Raw genomic sequence first — 24,313 nt, forward strand, 5'->3', positions numbered from 1 at the left:
AATATGAATGATAATACAAGAAACTTCTGGAAACCCTCATGGTGCTGGAGAAGATACAGACCCATGCTTGGGCTGGAAAATATTAGACTGAGATGTGAAGTGATCCTTTGGGCATTGTTGCTTCTGGGAAAGGCAACCCCCAAGCCATATGGTGCTCAATATGGTGGACGAGAGAGATTTACAAAGCTGAAGAAGACTTTGGGCATGAATTAGGTTACACAGAACAGTTTGAGGGATGCATAACTGTCTTTGCAAGGAGCGAAGTGTGGTTTAACGTTGACATAAAGCAACAGGGAGGGAGAAGTTTATATACCACTGAAGTGGTGTCAACCACCTATGCCCTGAACACAATATTCTTGGAGGCTGATATTTCAAAAGCCTTTGGTAAGTGGTTTGACAGATTGTCAGGCTGATTTAATACCTCTCTGCCCAACAGATCTGCAGTCACTTCCAACCAGAGGAGTCTCATACCTCCAGGAGAATGTAGGGCTTCTTCAATGCCCTCCCTGCTTTCTTATTCCTGTTTTCTGATGGGACTTCTCCAGAATGGCTGACCAACCAATGGCTGACGAATGGTCCCAACATTGTTGGCTCTGCCTTTTTGACATCTTTCTTAAAGGATTGTTCAATCCTAACATCCATACCAAACTATAGGCCGGTCAGCCTAACATCCATACCGGGTAAGATGGTGGAATGCCTCATCAAAGATAGGATCTCAAAACACATAGACGAACAGGCCTTGCTGAGGGAGAGTCAGCATGGCTTCTGTAAGGGTAAGTCTTGCCTCACGAACCTTATAGAATTCTTTGAAAAGGTCAACAGGCATGTGGATGCGGGAGAACCCGTGGACATTATATATCTGGACTTTCAGAAGGCGTTTGACACGGTCCCTCACCAAAGACTACTGAAAAAACTCCACAGTCAGGGAATTAGAGGACAGGTCCTCTCGTGGATTGAGAACTGGTTGGAGGCCAGGAAGCAGAGAGTGGGTGTCAATGGGCAATTTTCACAATGGAGAGAGGTGAAAAGCGGTGTGCCCCAAGGATCTGTCCTGGGACCGGTGCTTTTCAACCTCTTCATAAATGACCTGGAGACAGGGTTGAGCAGTGAAGTGGCTAAGTTTGCAGACGACACCAAACTTTTCCGAGTGGTAAAGACCAGAAGTGATTGTGAGGAGCTCCAGAAGGATCTTTCCAGACTGGCAGAATGGGCAGCAAAATGGCAGATGCGCTTCAATGTCAGTAAGTGTAAAGTCATGCACATTGGGGCAAAAAATCAAAACTTCACATATAGGCTGATGGGGTCTGAACTGTCTGTGACAGATCAGGAGAGAGATCTTGGGGTGGTGGTGGACAGGTCGATGAAAGTGTCGACCCAATGTGCGGCGGCAGTGAAGAAGGCCAATTCTATGCTTGGGATCATTAGGAAGGGTATTGAGAACAAAACAGCTAGTATTATAATGCCGTTGTACAAATCTATGGTAAGGCCACACCTGGAGTATTGTGTCCAGTTCTGGTCGCCGCATCTCAAAAAAGACATAGTGGAAATGGAAAAGGTGCAAAAGAGAGCGACTAAGATGATTACGGGGCTGGGGCACCTTCCTTATGAGGAAAGGCTACGGTGTTTGGGCCTCTTCAGCCTAGAAAAGAGACGCTTGAGGGGGGACATGATTGAGACATACAAAATTATGCAGGGAATGGACAGAGTGGCTAGGGAGATGCTCTTTACACTCTCACATAATACCAGAACCAGGGGACATCCACTAAAATTGAGTGTTGGGCGGGTTAGGACAGACAAAAGAAAATATTTCTTTACTCAGCATGTGGTCGGTCTGTGGAACTCCTTGCCACAGGATGTGGTGCTGGCGTCTAGCCTAGACGCCTTTAAAAGGGGATTGGACAAGTTTCTGGAGGAAAAATCCATTATGGGGTACAAGCCATGATGTGTATGCGCAACCTCCTGATTTTAGAAATAGGTTATGTCAGAATGCCAGATGTAGGGGAGGGCACCAGGATGAGGTCTCTTGTTATCTGGTGTGTTCCCTGGGGCATTTGGTGGGCTGCTGTGAGATACAGGAAGCTGGACTAGATGGGCCTATGGCCTGATCCAGTGGGGCTGTTCTTATGTTCTTATGTAATGATTGGCATGAACAGTAGATCAACAATTTAATGTAGTAATTATAACTTAACCTAGTATATTCATTGTCTGAGTTAGGATGTGGAGCTCAGTGACAGGCATGTGTGTTTTGCATACATAAGGTTCTGGGTTCCGTCTTCTGCATACCCCCTCAAAGGGCCTCAGCTAGTGAGGCTTGGAAAGGAGTCCACTGAGACTTTGGAGAGCAGCTGCCAATACAGTATAGCCTAGTCATGAGTATACAATATTGGGCCAGATGGACCAATGACTACTTTGCGTGTTCTCGGTTTTTTGGAAGGGGACTGAATTTTCTGAATGAGAAAAATCAGTATTGGAAGGCAAGTTGTAGTTGCAAATTGCAAGTTGGAAAATGTGCAGAAGAGAGCAAGCAAAATGATTACAGGTGGACCCTCACTATCCGCAAGCGTTCAGTTCCTGGAGCCCTTGTGTTACTGAATTGCACGTGATATCAAATCATGCGGATTTTGGGATGCCCTGAGCTCCAAAGGTGACCAGAGCTGTTCTGAGGCCTGTGGAGGCTGTGCGAAGCCTGCATGGGTCTCAGAAAGGCCTCTGGAGGTCCTAGAAGGGCACTTCCAGTTTTTGGGCGAAAACTAGAGCTGCATTTCCATGAGCCCCAGAAAGGCCTCCAGAGGTCCTAGAAGACCAGCCTCCACGGGCCTCAGAAAAGCCTCTGGACCAGGCCTAATACAAGACTAAAACCAGGAGATTGGTATATGCAAGCTCCTGGTTTTTGGCTAACTCACAATGCCAGATGCAGGGGACGGCACCAGGATACAGTTTGTATCTTGTTGTCTTGTGTGCTCCCTGAAACATTTGGTGGGCCACTGTGAGATACAGAAGTTGGACTAGATGGGCCTTTGGCCTGATCCAGTGGGGCTCTTCTTACGTTCTTATGTAAAAGTCTATGTAAAAAGGGTTCATTAAATTTAGGACTATAGAAAGTTTTAAAACTATTGGTCTTATCTCCAGATATTTTTCTCAGTAGCTGCCCAAAGGCATCTTTCTATGAGATATTTCTTCAGAGTATAACTTTAGATTTTTTTTTCTTTTTCACAGTTTTTACTATCTAAATAAACAAGAGGGGTCACGCATCAAAATATCATGGTGGAGTGGCTGGTTCAGTGCTGAGAGGTGTTGTATCTTTTCTCTGCAATAAGAAGTTCCAAGTCATAGCAGCTTCTCTCGAGGAATCCACATGATTTTGAAATTTGGAGAATTTGCTTGAAAATTCTCTTCTGAAGTTCATTTTGACCATCATTCTCAGTATGGATTGAAGCCAAACACAAGTATGTAAACTTTCCTCTCGAGGGACTCATTTGCTGCAGGAATTATCTGCTTCCTGCTAGGTTTCTGCAAAGCCATGGAAGGCCCGGCCTCAACCCAAAGCCTTGAGACTGGGCTGAAGGAGGTGGGCCGCTCAGTGCTAGTGTCCATTTGGGTAGGCAAACCCTATAATTTAAGGTCAACACCGGTGCCACTGGGAGAGGAGCTCACATTTCCTTAACTGTAAACAGCAAGCGCAGAGTATAATTACAAGATTAAAGGCGTGTTCTGTAGTCAAAGCGCATGATTTTGAAGCAAAGGTTACACTTTCAGTCTGTTTTCACGACGCACTTAGCCCAGCTTAACCGTTTCACTGCTGTTGGGGAGGGAATGGTGTATGACATTCAGGTGAAGCTATCAGGAAAAAGAGATAAGCAATGCTCATTTGCTGTGGTAAGCAATATAAAGTGTAGGATATGTATTTATCCAAGAGCAGTGTCATCTGATGGATATGAGTGTGACTGGAGCTGTGTTTGGCCATCACTGCCTGGCATGTGTCCACCCTATGTGACATTCACACATTATGTTTGCTGCTGCAAAAACTGGTGGATGTCAGGCAGGTGCACTTGCCATGGAAAGTGTGAATTAGCCTACACTTGAATGATAAGTTCTTTGCTATACAATAGACCCGCCCAACTTGTTACTCATCATATCAAGTACTGCTGTCAAGCAGTATACTTGTGACCTGTTTGACTATCCTGGTACAGTATTTACAGTCACAAGCAGTCAGCAAAACCAGGAGTTTATAGAGCTTCTTCTGAATCCCAGTGATGTCTTTGGAGTCATCAGAAACTTCTATACAATTAATGGCCAAATCTCATCCACTGTGATATGACAGTGCTATGTTAGTAGCCATTTTGAAGCCCCTGCTGCAAACAGTGGCAGCCTGCTGTCACAGCTAGCAACCTGTTCCAGAGCAGGTAAGCTGGCATAGGGCATAGATCGTGGACAAGGAAGGGTAGAATCAGGCAGTCTGGGAGAAGAACCAGGGGGAGGGGAAGGAAGGGGGTAGATGTGGTGGCAATGGCATATGTGGGATCTTATCCCCAATTTCAAAAACCTCCTTGCACCTTTTCCATGGTTGAACATACATCATCAATGTAGGTGGTATATGTCCAAGGAGACTCATAGATGGTCTCAGGTCTCCAGTTTGCCTTCAGGTTGCCCCTCCACCATAGCACGCAGCACATGGCTGCATTGGTGCTGGTGGCAGGGGACAGGATTAGGGCCTAACAAACAAAATAGCCATACACACTGGACTCCTCTCTGAGACCAGAAAAGCACAAGCACACAAATTGTTTTATCTCTATCACACCCAAAGGCCTGATTGTATTTATTTCTTCTATTTAAATTTCCATTCTTCCAAGAAATTGGCTCTCCAGGAGTTTTAAAACAGCTTCCATTCAGGTCATGGCCAGGCCTTCAGGCTGTGCTGTGATCACCCTTCTCTTGAAGCTGAAATCAATGATAGTTTCTTAAACCTTTTAAATCTTAAATCTTTTCCTGAATATCTAGAGTCAACCCAATTCCCCTCTTTTCATACAATGCATTTTTAATTACTTTTCATGCTCTGTCTTGTGTGCTGTGCAGATAACCTGATTTACTTCAGCCTGTGACATGGATTCCTTGTCAACCCAGGTCTATGGGGCAAAGTCAAAACTACCAGCAGCATTGTGTTTTCATTTGACCTGCGGCATCACTAGAGTTTGCATCATCCAGTGCGGAAGGCATGGACCTCCACCCATGCAGTGGGCGGGTGACACCCTGGACAGTGGTTGTGGTGATACACCACTGCCCTGCCCTCCATTGTTTTTTGGCTATAACTTTTGATAGCATAGAGATATTTCAACGTGGTTTGTTTCATTGCACTCTGCATGAAATTGCACATTGAATGATATATAACATGATGGTATTATTCTAAGTACCAAGATTTTGGCCAATAGTAGTGTCACCCCTCCTGTGTGCATCACCCAGTGTGGCCCACACCCCCTAGTGATGCCACTGCATTTGACCCAAATATCCAAACTAATTGCATGACCAAGAATTCCATGGGCATTCCAAAGGGCACCAGTGCATACAGGCTGCCCTATTCTCTTCAAGCATGGAGCCGCCCATCTAGTAAAGGAAATGAGACAGCTCTCACAGTCAGGAAAGTTCCATAACAGCATCCTGCTTTCTACTTCTAGGCATAGGACTTCTAAGCAGCACAGAATGGGAAGAGAATTACTTCCACAGCTTCAGATGCTTGAACTTTGGGATCCTTGTTGCTAGCTGGGTACTGGAATTGTTGGAAGTGCAACAGCATGTGAGCAGACCCACCCAGTATACCTTTAGTCTGTGGGTGTGGGTTTATATGTTAATCACCAGCAGTAGGGGAAGTTGTTGACTGTTCAGATGCTGGTTTTGGGGCTATCTCCTGCTTTGGTTTCTTCATTGGTTAATTTTTGTGTATTGTTCTGCCTGCGTGTAACAAAGGCTGTAGTTCTTACTTTGTTTCAGTAAAGTTCTTAACAAAACATAGCTGTGCTGTGTGTGGGACTGACTGATTCCCTCAGCTCTGTTAACAGAAATTACAGATTTTGATAGAGTTATAAGATATTAGAGCTAAATAACCACAGTTTAACTAATGCACTTTTTTTTTTTTGAGACTTTTAGAATCAAGAAGGATTTATGGATACAAAACAGTTTGTAAATTTAATTTATAGAGAAAACCAATATCCTTCTACCATTCAGGCACAGATCAATCACACAGACTGGGAGATGGAGAAGGAGTTAGATATACAGACAGAGGTGAAAGAGAGACAGTGCATGAGCAAGACACAATGAATCATCTAGCCTAGGAGATGATACCAAATCCTTTTTGCTGGGTAAGAGGGTGGTGGCGCTGATCCCTTTATGGACTTTGTTTGCGAGCAAAACTACCCTCCCCAAGCTCCCCAAGCCCCTACTGATAGGGGAAAATATGATTCCATGTTTGGGGGCATGGGATTTTGGTTATAAAAACAGCATGTACAGACATTTCTATCCTCACTGCTGCAATCAAATTAACAGCAAGGATTCATTTCACGAATGTCAGCAGGAGACTAATAACATAATTTCAAGCAGCATGTATAATTTGGCCCTAATGTTGGATTTGTCCCAGTGATTGTGTTCCGTGTAACTCTGGGTTCCTTAGAAGTGCACCAGGGGTTTCTTACCCCATGAGCGGTAATTGTAACTTCAGTGTCTGTGAAAGATAGCTTGCCTATTGCTACTGATCCAAACTTGCAGGGAACATTAGATGGATTCAGAGGTGCTTTACTCATTGTGGGGTAATGTGAGGCACATAAACCAGTCCCTCTGCATGAACTATGTTCCCTAGAGAAGGACATTCACCAGAACCTTCTATAACATGTAGGGATTTCATCGCTTGATTCTTAGGGGTTCTTCAGCAGAAGAGCTGATATGGGAAAGATTCCCTGGAAAGTTGAAAAGCGCTGGGATACATAACACTGGATTTGTTTGTTTCTGTATATCAGTTACCATAGAGAATTCTCTATCTGTTTAGGCTGCAACTATCTGCATGCGAACAATGGAAATGCAGTTATTCAGGATATCCAAGAGAAGACAAAAGAGAGATGGTTGTGATCAAAAGGCACCTTGGGAGGAGAAAGTGGGTTTTGATCTAGCTGACAATCACCCAAGCCTGCAAACTGTATCCAAACAATTTCAGACTTTCAAGAAAAGTCTAAAGTTTAAAGCACTGACTTTTATTAGCCATCAGAGCAAATGGAAACAGACCTCTCTAATTCCAAAAGGAAGTCTTTATAACTGCTGAAGGGAAAGGACTCCATAAAGTTTACTTTGGATCTTGTCAGGCAGAATAGTCTTACATAGCAGTTTTATAGAACAATGGGTTTTTAGGCCTGGGCCTAAGTTAGAATCCTTTTTAATTCCCGGTTGCTTTTCTTTCTCTCTTGTCCCTGTCTACCGCTTTAAGAATGCCAAGCTCAATGTGAACCTGGCAGCATTTTGGGAATGGCTTAAAGATGATGGATTTAATTTTGCCTGAATGGAATTTGCAGTAAGCCCCTTAAAGAATGAAGTCATGGAGGGAAAAGTGGGATTAAGCTATCTGTCCCTGCCCTCCAACTTTCATGGGTTCATCAACTCTGCACACACAGAAGCAATGAATGCGTGGTAGTTGGGCACACCCAGCGTGATACTGTGTTCTCTCCCATATGCATGTCCATTTTGCACACAGCTTGATCTTGTGACAGGGGCTATTGATGTCATATGACAAGGCAAGGACTGATGAAACCCACAAGACTGGGGGATATAACTGTGTGGGGAGGGTGGAGGAACCAGGGAAGGGGAGGAGGCAGGAGGGGTGGATCCAGCAGCAATAGGGCATGCTGGGTCTTTCCCCCTCTATTTCAAACCTTCCCACCACCAAAAGAAGTGGCATATGTCCAAGAAGTCCCATAGGTGGCCCCAGGGCTTACATGGAGGTAAATATATAAATTTCTCTTACCTACCTCCTGTTTGCTCTCAGGTTGGCCTCTATACCACTGGATGCACTGTATACCTTTTTGGCATGGCTGCATCTGTGCTACTGGTGGAAGATAGAATTGGGGTCATAGTTGCATACGGTTGAATGGCCAAAAGAATCTGGTGCTATGGCGGAGCTCCACAGCAAAGGGATAAGAAAAGGGAAGTGGAAAATCAGAGAGATTTGGGGGGGGGGGGAATGTTTCCACTGGAAAAAAGGCAATATTTGATTTTTTTTTTTCAAGCTGAGTTTGTTCATGTTTCAAAATAATATTGTTAGAGCCAACTATAGTGCTACTGCAAAACTCCTGCTGCCACATCACTCCTTCTTTTCTCCTTCTAGGCCAGCAGTTCACAAACTCTCCTGGAGAGTTTGGGCTGCTGTAAGTCCTTGTGGGGAAGGAAAGGTGCTGGAAGTGGGTTGCATGAGCGTTTTTCAACAATTCTAATCTGTGGGGAGGCTTGCCAAGGGCCACACAGGCTTCTCCCACCCTCCGGGGGGCATCTGTGGCCCTGGATAAGTCTAAAGTTAGCCCCGATGTCCCCAAGTATGGCATGACTGCAGAGGTGCTGGTGTTGCTGTCAAGGTCATCCTTCCCTTTAAGGGTACGGGGTGAGAGCTTCTCAAGCTGGGGCATTGCTACACCCCAGTTTGAGAACCTCTGTTCTAGGCTGTTGGAGGAGGTATGCCAGCTGTTGGAGTAGCATGCCAGCTGTCACACTATTGCGTCTGTCACTATTGTGACTGGAATGGAGTGCAAGTGATCCTTCAAAAGTCAAGTCTCAGGCAGGACTGGCTCATTCATCAAGCTAACTGAGGCAGTTTCCTCAGGCAGCAGATTGGTTGGAGGTCCCCATTTCTGTCTGCCTGCTTGCAGCCTCCTCCTCCTCCTCCTCCAACTCTTTGGGTTGGAAAAGGAAAAGAAGGACAGAGAGGAAGAGGAAATATGGGGGGAGGAGAGTGCTGAGCAAGGACATTGCAGCAGGGCCTATAAGAGGGAGGTGAAGGGGGTAATTTGTACCCTGGCCCAGAGTCAAAAAGGGAGGCCAGGAGCCAGAGGAAGTGAGCCCAGAAATTTCCTGGGATCTCACATTTTCCATCTCATCTGGACTCGCTGCCTGTGCAGGATGCTGTGGACGCTACTGCAGACATGCAGCTGCTGCTGCCACAAGCCATGTATGCCAGGCTGAGAAATGCATACATGACACTCCTTAACACAGCGTAAAATCTGGGAGGAAACTGACCTCCTACAGTAGCTCTCTGGCTTGTGGATCCACCCACCGTGAAGGAGTGTATAGGAGATACAGCTGCTGGACTACAGCTGCTGCAGTAGTATATTCTGGTACATGCAGGACACTTTCCAGGCTTGTGTGAGCCTAAATACAATGATGCTATTTTTCTGCAATGATTTTCTACATTTAAAATATTTCAGGGAGACTTAGGAGTGTGTTTGTTTTCTGTATTACTGTATCTAGCTACCAAAGTTTCACAGGCAGGTAGACCTAGGCTTCAAAGACTTTTCTGACTGTTGCCACCACCCTCCACCTTTTTTTACCCCTCCCTGCCCCCATTCTGTTGTCCCTGTCAACACCCCCCTCACTCTGTTTCACCCCCCCTCCTGATAAAATTCCTCTTGGTGTCTCTACACTGGAGAGTGGAAGAAGCAGAGGCTGGAACATCATCTGGTAAGGGAGGGCAGAATTTGGCATCCCAACTCAAGCATCAGGAGGTTTTGGACCCTCCAAAACCCAAGATCTAGGAGTCTAGCTGGAGAGCCTGAGATGCCCGTCTAAAGCCTGATTACGAGGCTGAAAAACTGAGGTCTGGCAACACTAGTGGAGTTCCAGAAAGCCCAACAGGAAGCCTACAGATTATGCAAGTGCATGAGCTTTGTGCTAGAAACATATTTAAAAGCACTGTGTTACTGATAGTGATCTTGTTTCATTCATTTGTAGAAAACACAGCGAAACCGGATTCAGCAGCATGTTCCCTTTAACATCCCCTCACTCTCATCAAGCAGAGAGATGTACTTCTGCCTACTCAGCACTTTGTGAAAGCAGGCAGCCGAAAGAGACATACCTGCAGCAAGAGGCTTTAGGGGACTGGATTTCAAGTCTGGGCAGAAACCACAGTATGCCATTTAACCTCTTCAGTGCTGCCTTGCTGATTTGTTCTTTGATAAAACCGAACCACATATTTGTGTTTGCCAAATGGAGCCACTTTCATCTTTTTCCTGGAAGAAGTTCTGAATTTTATGTACGTTACCACAGTTCCATGACAGGCAGAAGTATATGCAACAAGTATAACTTTCCCATCTGGGGAACATTTTACTTGTTGTGTAACTGTTAAAAGCCCTAAGTCTACCTGGTGGCAACCTTACCAGTGATGTGAGAGGATTTCTTGTTAACTCCCAAATGCCTGAATTCCAGAAGCTACAGGAGTAGCCATCCTGGTCTCCTTCAGTACCCTGGGCTGCAACGAGAAGCCTCACAGTTGTGCAAGTATTCCAGACAAATCTCAACTTCAGAAACGGCTGCAAGAAACCCCACCCTGTCCATTTTGACATCTGACATAAGCTTCGAAGATCTGGCAATATTGCTTTAATTGCATCAATTGTATGCTGCCATTTTAGCGATTGTTATTGTCATACTGCAAGTTTATTCTCTATGACAGAGGTGGCCAAACTTGCTTAATTCATTTCTGCCCAGCCCACAGGTGTACACATTTGATCCCTGTTGCATATATGCAACGTTGGGCAGAAATGGCTTTAATGTAAGAGCCACATACAATAAACTTCAGGTGTTTGAGAGCCACACTATTTAAGAAGCATTTAAATATACAGGCAGCATCCTCTGTTTGGCAACAGTTTGTCACAGACAATCCTGGGTGAGTGTAGATACCTGCATTGAACAACAAAAAATGTTTACTTTGCGCCACTAGATACAGTGTGAGAGGACTGCCCTGCCTGTAATATCAGGAAGCCTTTCTAACCACACACTGCCTTGGCAACAGCTCGCCTTGCCATGCCAAGGAAAGCTACACGTCCTCATCAATGGAAGCTTTCAAAAACCATTTGCATAAACATGGATCGGGGTGGTTGGAGGACTTGGTTTTGCTAATAAGCAGGTTTCGAGATGAACTATCCAGATTTCAAACTGTCCTATTCAGAGATTTTGTGCTACATTGTGAAGTGCAGGAGCTGCTCATGACACACCCCATAACCCAACCCAACAACAAACACATCAATTTCAAATTTCTTCATGAGGGTGTCTTCTTCTCCTGCATTTATCTCTACTCTGAAACTTATTACAGTGCATTTAAAGATCTAGCTAATTTCACCCCAAATTCCTGGACTGGTTTGCAGTGCTTTAAAATGGATCTATTAAAAAGAGTGCAATTGCATTGGTGTGGGGGGTTTAATTACAATTTGGCTGCTCTGTAGGTGTGTCAGCTTTTTCCTGTTTCTCCACTCCTAAACAACTGAGCAGCACATCCTTGCAGAATGTGCCCTTTCCTTGTCTCACAGAGGAGCATAGCCTTGTCCTCCATGTCTGCCAGTGATCAATGGTCAAAGCCAGGAGTCATAATGGTGTTTCTTGCCCCCCTTAGCCATTTTAGACAGAATTTTGTTTTGCTTTTGGTCCTTCCTAGGCAGAAGAGCCAGGGTGCTTAAGTGGGTGTCTGGATAGCACCCTGAGAAAATGTGACAGGCAAAAGAATTCCGAGTTCCAGCCAAGTTAAGTGCTTTAAAACACCTGAAGAAAAACATCACTTCCACAGGCCTTGCCAAGTTTGTGTCACTCTGTGGCAGCAGCAAGAGGTATCTTTGCAGGGCTACCACCTGGATTCCTTCCACCCACCAGTGAACTTCAAGTGGACTTTTCCGTTCCTCAGGAAAGAAGATTTTAATTTGAACTTCAAGAGCTGCAACATAGACAGGAAATGGCTTCTAGTTTGCAAGCGTGTCTATAGTTTCATGGAAAAACAACGTCCTGTATGTCCAAGTCTGTGTATCATTTGAAATTAGTTTCGGCAAGCTGTACTTTCTGACCTCTGGACAATGAAGCCTCTATGCTCACTTTTAAAAATTCCTTCTCTTCCCACCTCTCCATCCAAAGAGACCACTACTGCTCCTTTTGGATTTTATTGATGGCTAAAGAAAAGTGAGCCACTATGTTAGGTGTGAAGCATCAGCAGTACAGGATCTCCATGGAGCATTTGAAAATCAGAGCTTAAGCTACATGATACTTATATGGTGCTATAAGTGGCACTGGAAGCACATGTTTGTGGCATTCCTGGGCATGAATTGGAAGGCACGTTACTGATCCTGGGCTACTGATCAGACTGTACTTTTCCAATTCTCCACTGCTGCCTGGTCCCCTTAAACTAGAGCAGTGTTTCCCAAACTGTGGCCGGGACCCACTAGGTGGGTCACAAACAAATTCCAGGTGGGTTGCGTAGCACCTAGCTCAGTGGCCATTGAAAATACAGAGCTGAAAAAAGGGTTCAGAGTTGCTGGGCAGGGTGGGCTCTGGGTGGGAGAGAGGCCTGGTGCTTTGCCCTGAAGAGGTGGGAAGAGGGGACACTGGAAAGGGGGGGAAGGCTGTGTGGTTGGAGAAGGATCCACGTCTGCCTTCTGCTTTGGCTTCCAAGCTGGAATGTTTGAATTCTGAGCTGGGTAAGATAACAGCATGAGTGCACTTTGTAATGGGACCTTTGGCTGATCATGGCTTAGGTCTGAAACCTAAATGATGATGTCACTTCTGATCATGACATCACTTCCAGGTTAGTGGCATCACTTCCGGTGGTTCTCAACAGACTGTCATTCTCAAAAGTGATAGAAAGTTTGAGAATCACTGGACTAGAGGCAATTCATCCAAAGCACCGGTGGCATATGTACTCGAACAGGCACTACATTTTAGACACAATATCTTTAACCATTTTATTCATTATTAGCTGAATGAAATACACGGTGCATGAATCAGAGTCCTGCACACAACCTGGTGGTAAAGGCAAGACTGAAAAATGAATCCTCAACTCAAAGTAGGTCAGTACTTCTGATACATTTGCTAAACAGACCAGCTATCCAGCATGCCATTTGGTCATACTGGTCAAAGCTTCTCCTCTTTGAATGGAAGGAGCATCTTCCAGAGAGGAAGGAGCTGCTCCTCTGGAGAAAGTGAATCTATGGCTCACACAACCCAGTATGTTAATTAACCCAGTGTGTTAATGGTGCTGTGTTTGTGGCATCAGTGTTTCCTTCCAAATGCAACCACAAAGTGGTTAAAGCATAAAAATGGAGGCTGGAATTTGGACATTTGCAAATAAGGAAATCAGCCTCCCGAAAGAATCTAGCTCAGTGATTTGCAATGTACAAAGACATGGGGAAATTTGGTACAAATGTTTGGAAGGGAGCTGGCTGATTGTCACATGTCTGCATCTGTTTTGAGATTAGTTTTCTTTCTTCTGAAATTCAAAAGGATGATCTGGTGGTTTAGAACTTAGGAGCAAACATTACAGTAATACCACCTATAACTTTTCTTTGTGCTGATTCATTATAGCATCCAAGCATGATTGACAGCTATTCTAGTCAATGGGATCAGGCATTCTGAGCCAATCACCTCCCATTTCCAACCTATTAGATTAATGATATATTCTATGTTTCAAACTGTGCTCAACTTTCCAGAATGGATCCCGCACATTATAAGAGACATTATCACACTTGCTTTCATACTCAGTGCCTGATTATGGTATAGAAGTGGCAATTGGGAAAAGATCATTAATGAAAGCTTGTACATTTGTTGATCAGGAAAAACTTGGTTTGTAGAGTCCACCTGGTCTATAATTCATACACTGTGCATGAACCAGAGTCCTGCACACAACATGGTGGTAAAGGCAAGACTGAGTGCTTGCAACATTGCAGGACCCTACCTCATTGGAAAAGTATTTATGGCCAGAAGACCGCTCAGTGGTTTGATAGCATAAGAAACTGAGGTCCGTCATCTTGATTTTTATAGCCTCATTTGTACTGAATTGGGTGGTCTCACTGGAAGTGCTTTTCATGTGGAACAACAAGCCCCAAGAATATTGTCTTCTGCTCAAACAGCTACAGTCACGTTGTCAAGGCACTCTTGCCACATTAGTCTGCATGTAGTTAATGAAGTGAAGTGCTATTAATACAACCAGACAAGGAGACCACAGGAAGTTCTAGCTTAGGAACATCAGAAGGAAGGAGACATGACGCACTTTTGAAAAGACCAAATGCATGTTTTGAATTAAGATGTCATCATTGTTCCTATCATGTGAAAGGCCCTGTTGTTGAAATCTCTCTGCAGAAAAGAAAAATCTAACTGTATACTGTACATACTGGATTAGAAAAGCACTAGTGGAAGACAAAAATACCCATTCACTCATAAAATAACAAAATAAAGTCAAAGGATGACCATATGTTCCAGTTTTCCCAAGACAGTCCCATTCTGGGGGGAAATGATCCATGTCCGGAGAGTGTCTCCAAATGTGTTCAAATGCCCTGGGTTTTGGTACAGCAAGGGCAGGCTTGCTTGTTGATGAGCAGACTGCCAGCCATATCCACAGTGGCTTGCTGTCAGTACAACTCACCTGAGAGAGGACAGAGTGACATTCACTCAGTGGGAAGTCTATGGTGTTGCCGGGCAGGTGTGGAAGGAGCCAAGGGGAGAGCCCTGGTGAACCATTTGTAGCTGTGTGGCAGGAGAGCAGGAAGGTGAGTGTGGCCTCACTGTGTATATACAGCTAACGGCTGTCTGTCCTAGAAGGGGGTGAAAAGGCTGATTGTGAGCAGTGGCGAGAAACAGAGCTATCTGGCTCCACCCCAGTAACAGTAGATCACTTGCCTGTCTCCCCACCTGCACGAATGGAAGCCAGAAGAGCCTGCTTATAGCAGCAGCAGCTTGATATACAGGCCCATTTATGATCCCTCCCTTGCCAAGAAAAATGATACTCAAAGTACTATGAAAAGTACACCAGTCACTGAGAATAAAGATAACACCAATAACGGCCAATTCTATTGAGGGCCTATGTCAGCAGATCTCACAATCCTCTGCCGTAAGCCGCACTCTGGCAGGGCAAAAATAGTGGTGCCATTATGTGCTTTGGAGCTGCTGGCACCAATGGCTGGACATTCTGAGCATGCCTATGGCTCTCAGATACCCCAGTAGAAAAGGTATGATGGCAGTGGGGGCAGTTCAGGGGTGGTTTAGGGGAGAATTGGGGTGGGTAATGGGTTGAACCGGAGCAGGAGGGGGCGAAGGGCAAGAATCCCAGTGGCAATGGTGCATGCCAAGATCCTGTTCCCCTTTTCCCAATCTGACTTACCCTCTCAGACGTCTCAGACTTGTACCAACAAATAGATTTTTACTTACCTCTCCTGGGCTGTCTGGTCATGCTGTCCCTCATGCTACAGTAAAAGGGCAAGAGACTTGTCTAAATGTCTCTTTCATCCACTCCATGAGCCTCCTATGCCTTGCAAGTTCAATGCACAAGCCCCTCTCCCATTCCTACTTCTTTTGCCATTTCTTGCCAGTGTACATGGGAGTTGTAGTTACTTCATCAAATGTGTCCCAGGTGAATGAATGGAATGACATTCAATTAAACTGAAAACCATGAATCCCAAGAGCACACATAAGGTTGAAGCCTATAAGGCTTTCCCTATTGCTACTGAGGCTTTCCTACATGGAAACCCCTCTACCCCTTGTGCTGTATAAAGTTGGCCCAATCACATCCAACTTTCCGGCACCAATGTAGTCAGAGGCCTCCATGATTGCCCTCCCCCCCCAGGGTACAGGGCACACTCTGTTGGTATGGCTGCATCAGTGTTGGAAGGTATGATACGACTGGGCTCTAGGTTTGTTTGAGAAGGGTGGGGAACTGATAGGGAGGGCTGGCTAGCATTACAAAGGAAGGGGACCCCATCACTTTCCAGATCCAAATTTGGAGGTATCTAGCCTAGATTTGTACAACGACAAACAATCAAATCAAATTCCCTAATTTTTAGTCCTTCTCTAGTAGAAAAATGGCTTATGATGCAGCTGTCAAAGGACAACAGTGGGGATCAGGAGAAAGCTGTTTCATCATCATCATTCATTATGGAGAAAGCTGTCTGGAATCCCATCCCTTGTTTGAAAGTCCAAACAAAGCCTAAGAATGTTAGATCACTACCGTCTGGTCTGTACCTGTAACTATATTTCAAGCAGCACTTACACTACAGCACCATTTCACCTTCTCATTTGTTGGAGGGACCAATGCAGCACTTTCAACTCCAAGAGCAACCTCTAGAGTGTGCTGTTGATCCACTGTACAGGAAAAAAGAGGTCGCTGGCTTACCTGTTCTATGTTTCTGTCCTCCTGCCTCACAAATACTTTGAATAAAAATAAGAAATCTCCCCAAAGTTCTTTCAGGAAGAGGAAACAAATACATTTCTCCATTAGGTGTCTCTCTGAGCTGAAAAGCTGAATATCAAGATGAGTGCATGTCGAGTTTGTTAGCAATGGAAGTGCTGAGTCATATGTAAAATTGTCTTCTTCTGGATCCAGCCATGGTCCACCCAGCTCAGTACTGTGTCATCTTATTATCAGACTCTCTCTGGGGTGTCAGGCTGCAATCCTATGCACTTACCTGGGAGTAAACCCTCACTGAACTAATTAGCAGCCCAATCCTACCTAAACTCCCATGTGGCGATGCAGCAGTGCTGGCACGGCCTCTGCCACATCCTGCAGAGGGGTTTTGGCTGCTGGAGCCAAAGGTTGCCAGGGTAAGCCCCCTCTATGGGGGAACTCGGACCTGCACAAGTGATATCATTGGCACAAGTCCACATTGCTTCATGCAGGCAGATAAGGCACAGGAAGGGGCTTGGGATTCAGTGTGCGCCACCACCACTGATCCCACTGCCCTCCTAGGCCTGATCCTCCCAGTCCTGCCCTATCTCCTCCCCCACCCCCTCTCTCTGACCTCAGGGATCCTGTAAGTAATCTGGGAGTGAGACTTCCTCAAGGTCGCCTCTTTCTGTCTGGACTTCCATGCTTTTGGTGATGGCAGCAGTACAAACCCAATACATCCCAGTCTGACCAGAAAAAAGAGTGAAGTGGGGAACAAGGAAGAAATGGCCATCACTAACTGCTAGGCACTGATGCTATTTTATTTTCTGTCCCTCTTCCTTCACATACCATCTTAGAAATATTCGTTTGACACAACAACAATGCATCCAAGCAGACATGTCTGGCAGACAGTTAGAAATGCAGGATTGAATGGAAGGAGAAAGTTCTGGGACAGAGAAGTAGATTCAGGTGTGATTAGCATACATATGGCAATGAAAGCCATGAGAATTGCTGAGATCACCCAGGGAAGGGAACCCTGCACATGAGTGCATGTGCTTCAAGTATGATTCCTTAGCCTGATCCAACACCTGGAGCTGTACATGCACAACCCTTTTTATGAGGCACATCCCTATTTTTAAAAATAATTTTGACTTTACATCTGGAAATCAAGCATACTTTGAATCTCACACCACAAATCTTGTACTTATACCCCCTTCAAAATTTACTTTGAACATTTGCTTCAAACTCCAGAAGAAAATCAGATTTTGAAAGTACAGTGGTGATGCAATTGTTAAATTGCTCAGACCTGAAGGGAAGATCTTATCTATAGCACACATTTTGTGGCTTAAAAAAAAATATACATCGAGTTAAAAAGAAAACGTGACATAGATTTGAGAAGATCAAATGAAACATGAAATCTTGGTGCACAAAATTCAATATTTCAAAGAGAAGGTTGTTAAGATAACAATCACACTCTTCTTATCACCACTAGTAACATGCTACATTACTCAGTCTGTTGGAAGTCTTGGGACTAGTGGGGAGGAAAGGAGGGGAACAAAGAGTACATGATGTGCCATGTGAAATGCTACCCATGGTCACTTGGATGTTTGGGAAATGCTACCCCTTCCTTTAATGGATTATCCAAACTGGGCTAAGTTAGTGCATATGGTATTTTTGGTCGCTTAGCAACTGAAGGCAGCATACTTGGTTCTCTCTCTCTCCCCCCCCCCACTCTATATCCTCTATAGATATACCGAAATGATTCATCCAGGATAGAAGGATATAGACAATGAGAGGTAAGGAAGTATTTGTCTGTTGGCCTTGTAGACATGTTAACCTGATAGGTATTTCTGAGCCTTCACACTGCTTGTTATTTTAAAGGCCTTTCCATTCTCTTGCATACAGTACCCTTTTTACTCTTCAGTAGACTGCTCCACCAACTGTATATGTAAATGAGGGGGTTTGTCAATGATAGGCCCATCACATATAGTTCTGGGCAGGGTCTTAAGTGATTCCTCCCTTGGTCTCCCCTAGTCTCTCCAAGCTCTGCCCAGTTCCCTTTCCTCCTTCCTGGTAATCATCCTGTTTCAATTCCCCTGCTTGCAAGTAGTTGTCCTATTGCCATGTCCTTTGTGAGTTGCCATAGCTGATCACAGTCTCCAGGTATTCTTGTCACCTTTGCAACAAGATTGCCTCCTGCTCTCACCTCTTTCCTCTTGCCAATGAGAGACATCAGCCTCCTACAAATCAGCTCCCCCCCCCAATCCCCAGTATTCCAATGGATTCCACCTCTGGGACCCAGATTATTCCAGACACAGATAGCATCCCTAAATAAATAATAGATCTTGGGATCACAGGATACAAACACTGGTCTGATGGGGTGTTTTTTTTTTCTTTTTTTTGCTGCATTAGCACAAAGCCCATATAGTCTGTTAAGAAAGCAAATGTGCTTATGGTCTTTTCCCCATAGTGCAGTCCCTAAGCCTGATGGTACCTGGGGCAGTATTAGGCTGCAATCCAATGCACACTTCCTTGGGAGTAAGTCCCATCAAACACAATGAGAACTATTTCTGAACAGACACATCTAGGCTTGTGCTGTGTGTCAATTTCAGGTTTTAATCTCTTGAAATTGACAATCAGTTCCCCAGGGTGGGAGCCCAGACTGTAGTGCTCTTGATGCATGCCATTCAAGTGTTTATGATGGCCAGCAGCTTGAACAGGATTCAGCCAGGTGTGTGTGTGTTCGGCAGAGAGGGAGAGGGGTGGAGTGAGGTGGGGGGATGGAGGCCTGCCTGCTGTCAGCCTTAATTATGAGATGACCAGCTTTGTGGTGAAGAAGGGAATCCCGTACTGTGCAATCTTTGGGTGAGCGAGACATGGAGGCTACATGGTTTAAGGGGGAAGGGAGGGATTCAGGACATGAAAAGAAGGAGAGGAGACATAATCATAGCCTGTGGGCCTGTTAAGTCACAGGCTGTGGGACTAATTGGAATACACCCACAATGCTGTTCACTCACCTTTCTGCTGAGATAGGCCCTTTTCCGCCTGATTGACATTCATATGGCAAAGATTACAAAGAAGATGCGCAAAACAACAACAACAACCTTTTAAAATAATAATTGTAGCATGATTCTGCCTCCTCCCTTACCAGAGGCAGAGGCTTTCCAACAATATAACTATTACACAGCAGTGAAGGACGGAACTTGTATGACAGCCCTCCTGTCCTCAGCACATGGCCTGTTCCCAGAGGGAGGCTGTGCTTAAAGACAAAGCAAAGGCCAGGGTAAACTTGGGAGAGGGGATTACAGGTGGCAGGGTCAGTCTAGCCATGGGGGGGGGGCTGAAGCAACCGCTTTGAGCTGGGGGGGCAGTGAGCTGGCAATGAGTCCCCCACACACCACACCTGCCTGCCACCTCCTCTGGTCTGCCACCTACTCAACTTCTTTGCTATGCCTCTTCTCATAAGAGCAAACAAGGATTAGCTGCAGCAGAGCAATGGCATGACTGGCGAGAAAAGTAGCAGGGGCAGGCAGCAACTCTGTTCCGATCACACCTGCTCTAGGAGAGCACTCAAAACAGAATTGTTTTGTTTCCTTCTTTCCAGGGGAGAAGGAGGCAGAGGCAGAGTGACTCCTCCTTTAGCTCCATCACCTGCTTGTATCTGCCTGGCTGTGTCTTTAACGAAACAGGCTGGATGCTGCATGCTGGGAGTGGAAGAGAATTCCACTGTCAGCCTGTTCTGCCCAGCCTGTTTGCAGGGATGGAGACTTGAGTTAGGTGACTCAAGTTCGAGCTGCAAAAACACATGTTTTCTGCTGACTCGTGTACACTCAAGTCAGGCATGTCACCGAATCAGGCACCGACTTGGATTTGAGCCACAAACACAGAAATTAGTCCCCACATGTGCAGACTTGTCTGTCTTTGTCTAGGTGTGCTTGCTTACATTTTTTCAGAGCATGGAACATCTTATGGGGCCATAATTCAGACTGGATAAGCAGCAGCAGGAAAGTTCCACCCAGGAGGCAGGGAGGAGTTAATGTTTTGCATCGAGCAGGAAGCAGGGGAGGGAGGCAGGACCAGGCTCTCTTGTCCATCTCTGAAGGAACCGATGATCATTGGATGAAGGATTTTTTTTCCTGTGGATGAGGGAAAGCAGAAGGAGCACAAGGGGGTTCTTGCCTTAGGATTGGCTGGAGGGGGGGAAAGGAAAGCCAGGAAGCAGTTCTGCATGGCTCCAGCTGCTTCCTCATAGTTACATGGGAGGAAGAAGCTGCCTCACTGAATGACAGGCAATGGGACTACTTATGAGTAGAGCTGTAAAGGATTGGGTCATACTCTTAATGTATGACTCCCAGATGCTGCTGTTTGACCTTTCACGTGCTTGCTGCTTCTCTCCCCACCTGCTGTCCACCCCGTCCCCTCCTGCCTTGCCTAGCTCGTGCACCTCCCTTATGGTCTATGCCCTGGGGTGCCTGACCCAAAAGTCTCTGACTCTAGTCAAAATGACTTGGGAATTTCAGGGGGTGAGTCAGCAAAGGGCATCTGCTAGACTTATGCATGAGTTGAGTTGTGGAGTGCCAAGTTCTCATCCTGCCTGTTTGTTCAAAGATGTGGAAGAAATGGGAGCTACAGGTAAGGAGAGGGCACTCTGGGACTGCTGTATTGTTCCCCCCTTGCCTGACTGGCTGCTTCTTTTGAGTCTGTGTGAGCATGCTTGAAGCCCAGTCTGTTTTCAAGAAGTGACCAGGCAGGTCAGGGAGAGGCACTTTCCAGATGGACTCATTCAAAAGTAGATTTCCAGATATGAATGAATAGGACTGTGGGAAGCTGTGAAATTCAAGGTGATTGGTTATGATAAATGCTGCAGCTACAACCCTGCTCCGTTTTAAAATAAAGGGCAGTTTTACTTCAGCAGGAGCAAAACTGCACCAGCCACTCTACTGCTGATCACAGATAAGTATTATTCTAGAACTAAACTAGCCCAAAGGGCAGAAGCTGCGGAAATGAAAGATGTGCGTTTGTTTTGTAATGAATGGGAAAATAAAATGAATTGGAATCGTTCAGTTCATTTTCTATTAGTAATGGAAAATGAACATGTGGTCAGTATATAGTACATGTGGTCAATGTAATGGGTAAATAGCTTTCTGGCCATTGCTGCAAACAGGAGGATGCTGAACTACTGTAGACAGGCTTTTGAGTGTGTGTTCTTACTTTCGTTTTGGTGGCACTCAGAAGAGTGCATAAGCTGATCTACCCAGGAACCACTGTATGCCGCTTTGGGATCTTTCGAGGGAGGATGGAACTTAAATATGACAGTTTTTACTAAGCATCTCTTAAGCATTAGTTGTTTTTTTTTACCGCTCTGGTCTCTCAGGTGGTGGTGGTGGGGACACAACCTCTGCTGCCAGCATTTTATATGCAAGCTCCATTGCTTCAGAGATATACTGCACTGCCCTGCGTCTATACCTCAAAATGTGGATGCAATCACTCTGATACTTAATCCTTGGTTTTTATTGTAAATATTAAGCATTAAGTATTGGCAGAAAGAAATTTGTTTCAATCCCATAAAAATGTAATCGGTTTCCTCTAGGATTAAACCATTTATGAAGAACAGATTTGTTAGCTGGTAGTATGGAAAAAAAACACAAATGTTTCTAAATGCTTTGCCAGTGAAATCTTGAACAACATTGTGATGGGTGTTCTTCAGATTCTCTCCCATGACTACATTGGAACATATTGCCGTCAACCTTCCCCTTTATGTAACAATACTTGTATTTGTATAAAGGGTGTATTGTATATTTTTTTGTTTTCTGGAAAATTGGTTGCTGGGGGCTTCTGATATCACAACAGGAAGAAGCCAGGCCTCTGCTGTTTATGAGATGAATCGTCTGCCAAACTGCTCCTTCTCTTGTTGATTTTTACCAACTATATTGGGCAAATGGCAAATTAAGTCTTGGAAACGTGAATAGAATTCACGGACGCACACTGCATGAGATCCATATATCCACCCACCCATCCCTTCCTCAACAGATGCCCCCTGGCCAACCCACAAGCTGCTTCTCAAATGTTACTTTATCAAAACAAGGTAGACAGATGCGGAAGACATAACTGGGTAGCAAGCAATATTATGTATACAATGTTCAACTTGATGGTATTCAACTTACTGAGGTGTGGCCACAGCCCTTGATTCATTTGTTCACCATTGGTCCTATTAAGGTTGGCGGGACTACTTCAGGGTAAGGAGCAGAACAGGATGGAAAGGAGTTCAGAGAAGTCAAATTTTTCCCCCACTTGGAGGGCCAATACCTTTAGAATAAGCTGTGCCACAACAGCAGCTGAGTCAAACATGCTTTGAAATGGGGCAAAGAAAACAGACATGGGAGACTTGGGGCAACACTGTAGGCCTCCTTAAAACCTCCCTTTTATAATAAACTTGTTTGGCTGTGGACTTCTGCTCAGCCTTAGGAAAGACTTTATTTTTGCCTAAGACAACTGGATTGTCTAATACGCCCAGATTGCTCAAATCATAGATGGGGCAGGCAAGTGGTCTGTCCTTACTCAAGTCTCTTTACAACCAGTGATACTTGATTCATATGTTCTATTGCGAGATGAAACATCTCCTGGAGTCCAGTGCTGGCTACCCGTAGCAAGTATATTCATTACAACCACTGCTGGATTTACTGACAGCAAACTCAGTAGATTCAGCTGTTGGGTCACACACCTGGGGAAAACAGAGTCTGGACTATGAGATTAACATGTCAGTCACCCTGCAGCAGGCACTCCCAACCCTCCAGCTCCCCCCACCCCCACTCGACTCTCCTTTCCCACCTCTGAATATAGTTATATATCCCAATTTCAATGGAATGTCAATGCAACCTGAGCTCTGCTTTCCCCCCATCTTTACATCCGCTGTGGGTGCTCTCAGAGTGTATCAGCCACATCGATGCCTGAAAAGTAATTATCCTTGGCTCCCACGTGATAAATTAAGACCCCCACCCCCAGTTTTGTGCTTAATGGTGCAGAGCAACCTGAAGCTATTCTCGTTGAGAAGCAGAAGTTAGGACAACCTCTGTCCCCAGAGAACCTCATTTACCTGGGATGACAGCTCATTAATCAGCATGGCCTGGCTTTGGGAGGCCAAAGGTTGAACAGAGTGGAGAGAAGTCTGTAAAACCCCTGCAGAGCAGTGAATCGTTTCCAGCCTTCTGGATGTGTTGCGCTTTTAATAAGGACGAGACTTGCAGGGACGCTCCCCTGGTTGCAGGGGCACACTAAACACTTCTCCCAACATGTTAATAATGCAATGTGATAGTAATGGCTTTAATGTAAAGCTACATCGACACCTGTGAATGTACTGGTTTGAAGCATATCTGCAAACCCTCCAATAAGGGGGAAAAACAAATGAGGCACTCTTGTTTTAAGCTAATAAAACATGGGCTTGGTAGCATGCTGTATCTAAGAATTCCTCGGATCAGCCTGAGGCAAAGGTACCTTATCCCACGTAACGCCATAGCAACTCCAATGGAGCTACTTGGAACTGCGCCTCAAGAGGTTGAGCAGATCTAAGCAGCCCAGAGCTGCCATGGGCTGCCTGGGACTAGGGTTAAGATTCGACACAAATGCCTGATCCTATTCCCTCCCCCCGCTCACCCGCTGCGCGCCCATGGACCCACCTGCAGCATGCCCTTCCCCTGCCCCGTGACGCCTCCCCCTTGTCCTTCCCACACTTCCCCCAGATCCCGTGTCAGCCTGACTCTGCTGGGGCAGGCTTACTGCATCTGCTGGCCCAACAGGGCTTGGGCCAGACCCCCTAGTCTGAGAGTGGCGCAAAAGTGCATAATGGCACTTTTGCAACACTCTTCGGCCTCCACAATGGACTGGTGCTGCCGAGGGCACTCTCAGAATTGTGCCCTTAGTTTCCATGGAAGTCAGATAATGCTGTGCCAA

The sequence above is a fragment of the Tiliqua scincoides genome, chromosome 1, assembly GCF_035046505.1.
Source record: "Tiliqua scincoides isolate rTilSci1 chromosome 1, rTilSci1.hap2, whole genome shotgun sequence".
NCBI classification, from domain to species: Eukaryota; Metazoa; Chordata; class Lepidosauria; order Squamata; family Scincidae; genus Tiliqua; species Tiliqua scincoides.